Below are 3,477 nucleotides of genomic sequence, written 5' to 3' on the forward strand. Positions count from 1 at the left end.
CAAAGGGTCCTCAATACAGTTAATGGCTGATTTGTCATCAGAAATCATTTAAGTTAGAAAGCAACGGATAATATTGAAAGGGCTGAAAGAAAAAAAAAAAAACTGTCAACCAGGCATGGTGGCTCACACCTGTAATCCCAGCAATTTGGGAGGCTGAGGTGAGTGGATCACTTGAGGCCAGGAGTTGAGGAGTTAAAACCCCAAGTCTACTAAAAAAAAAATAAATAAAAATAAAAATAGCTGGATATGGTGGCTCACACCCATATCCCAGCTACTCAGGAGGCTGGGGCATGAGAACTGCTTGAACCTGGGAGGTGGAGGTTGCAATGAGCCAAGATACCTGTCACTGCACTTCAGCCTGGGGTGACAAAGCAAGACTCTTTTTTTTTTTTTTTTGAGACAGAGTCTTGCTCTGTTGCCCGGGCTGGAGTGCAGTGACACTATCTCAGCTTACTGCAACCTCTGCCTCCCAGATTCAAGCAATTCTCCTGCCTCAGCCTCCAGAGTAGCTGGGACTATAGGCACACACCGCCACATCCAGCTAATTTTTTGTATTTTAGTAGAGACAGGGTTTCACCATGTTGCCCAGGCTGTTCTGTAACTCCTGAGCTCAGGCAATCTGCCTACCTCAGCCTCCCAAAGTGCTAGTATTACAGGCATGAGCCACAGCATCTAGCCAGACTCCGTCTTTGAAAAAAAAAAAAAAAAAGTTTCCAGAATCTGTTACATAACATTTCAACTCACATTCTATTGGCCAGAATGTAGCCATATAGCCACACCTAGAATAAGAAGGGCTGGAAAATGTAGAGTTATTTATAACATCAGCAACCACGTTACCAGATAAAAATTCTACTCATTATACTATTGTGAAAGAGAGAGTGAATGGATAATTAAGGTCAATTAATGGTCTCCACTGCACCAGGTAACCTGTGTACAAAGGGATGAAGATGAGCCCTAAAATGACAGCTGTAAAATAGGCCTAGGTAGCTCATTCCTGATTAGAGCAAATGACAGAAGGGGACCAGGGAGATATTCTTAAGGGAAAAAAGTAAAGTAGAACTAAGAGATTAGGCGATGCGTGTGGTCCCACTGAGAGGCATGTCTGGTTCTAGAGGAGAGTTTGGAGAAGAATTAGTGATCAATACTTAGAAAATAAATATATTTTAAAGGCAATCATTAATTTCAGTAATAATAAAATAAAGTTGTATTTAAGGCCAGGCACAGTGGTTCTCACCTGTAATCTCAGCACTTTGGGAGGCCAAGGTAAGCAGATCACCTGAAGTCAGGAGTTCGAGACCACCCTGGCCAACATTGTAAAACCCCATCTCCACTAAAAATACAAAAATTAGCCTGATGTGGTGGCGAACACCTGTAATCCCAGCTACTAGGGAGGCTGAGACAGGAGAATCGGCTTGAACCCAGGAGGTGGAGGTTGCAGTGAGCTGAGATCGTACCATTGCACTCCAGCCTGGGCAACAGAGCAAGACTCCATCTCAAAAAAAAAAGTTGTATTTAAAAAGAAAATGCGTTGTTAGTATGTGTCATGCATTATTTACTTAGTCATAAAAATCAAACACTAAATATGAATTTAACAAAAAACACTGATGTATGTGTATTAGAAGGAGGCATGTGGGGGTAGCAGGAAGTGTCAAAGAATGCTGCTTTCTACAGCATAGTTCAAAGTCAGTAGACAATTTCTAAAGCTGAAAATTAAAAAATAAGCTGACTGGGCATGGTGGCTCATGCCTGTAATATCAGCACTTTGGGAGGCTGGGGCAGACGGATCGCCTGAGGTCAGAGTTCGAAATCAGCCTGGTCAACATGGTGAAACCCTGTCTCTACTAAAAATACAAAAATTAGCCGGGCATGGTGATGCGCACCTGTAATCCGGGTTGCTCAGGAGGCTGAGGCAGGAGAATCACTTGAAACCGGGAGGCAGAGGTTACGGTGAGCTGAGATCATGCCATTACACTCCAGCCTGGGCAACAAGAGCGAAACTCCATCTCAAAATATATATATATAAAATTAATATTTAGAAATATGGAGGAAAATGGTGAACAAAACAGCTAACAAATTTCAAAGCGTTATATTGGATGCCAAGGGATAGGCAACAGTTGTTTTATGTTAACTGCCTTCAACTTGTAAAGCAATGTATATAAACAGTATTCGATAAAAATAAAAATCACATTTTTAAAAAGGACTAACAGCAGTTTTTTTTTTTGTTTTTTTTTTTTTTTGGGACGGAGTTTCACTCATGTTACCCAGGATGGAGTGCAATGGCGCAATCTCGGCTCACCGAAACCTCCGCCTCCTGGGTTCAGGCAATTCTCCTGCCTCNTGGCGCAATCTCGGCTCACCGAAACCTCCGCCTCCTGGGTTCAGGCAATTCTCCTGCCTCAGCCTCCTGAGTAGCTGGGATTACAGGCACGCACCACCACTCCCAGCTAATTTTTTGCATTTTTAGTAGAGACGGGGTTTCATCATGTTGACCAGGATGGTCTCGATCTCTTGACCTCGTGATCCACCCGCCTCGGCCTCCCAAAGTGCTGGGATTACAGGCTTGAGCCACTGCGCCCGGCCAGCAGTTTTTATTTATAAATCTGCTTCCCAGTCAAAACTTTGTCAGCTTCAATAGAGAATAATAGTAATCATGCTACATGTATTAGATACCAAACCTGGATTTAGTTTTAAAATGTTTCTTCCTCCAATTGTTAAAACCTTTCAAGATCTCAAAAAATAACCTCAGGTGCAGAAGAAACTTTATTGACTGTATTTCTTTGAATATCTTCAAGTTACCAGTCTATCTTTTTTAGATGTCTTACTTAATTATTATCTCAACATCAAACTTTCCATTGAATCAAACTCTATGAATAATTCATGGTGGCAAAATAAATGGGATTAGTGCTTCTAGCTTTCGGAGTCTACAGATCTCACAATCAGGGAGAATGTCGTTTTCCAATGTCAAATCCCCCCAGGAATAACAATCCAGCTTGCAGCCGGCAGATATTCATGGTCCATGATCCAGTAGTTCTAATTCATGTAGGTCAGGTCATCAAACAGAAAGTCACCTCTCTCATCGACGGCAGCTGGCTTATTTTTGCAGGTTCCAGAGCTTGCCCTATCATCTCCTAACCTATAGCTTTATTTTCAGCAGCCACAGCCCTAGTCTCAGATGCTTTGTAGAAACAGCCTCATTATCTGCAGTGTTGTAACAGCAGTTAGAAGCCGAATGACATTCAATTAAAATGATATTAGCAGCTCAGGAGTGATTTTGTTTAATTTACTCCTACTCAGATGTAAAAACATTAGCGACTTTTAAAATTGGACCTCATAATGTCTAACTCCTACTCGAATGCAATGAAATTAAAGACTTTGGTGCCTAAATACCGCTTAATTTACTCCTACCCATCTATAATGACATTAAAGATGCTTTAGGGTAGATATTGTTTCCAATCAATTTTATTCAAAAGAAATCTG

The sequence above is a fragment of the Cebus imitator genome, unplaced genomic scaffold (genome assembly GCF_001604975.1).
Source record: "Cebus imitator isolate Cc_AM_T3 unplaced genomic scaffold, Cebus_imitator-1.0 Scaffold484, whole genome shotgun sequence".
Taxonomy (NCBI): domain Eukaryota; kingdom Metazoa; phylum Chordata; class Mammalia; order Primates; family Cebidae; genus Cebus; species Cebus imitator.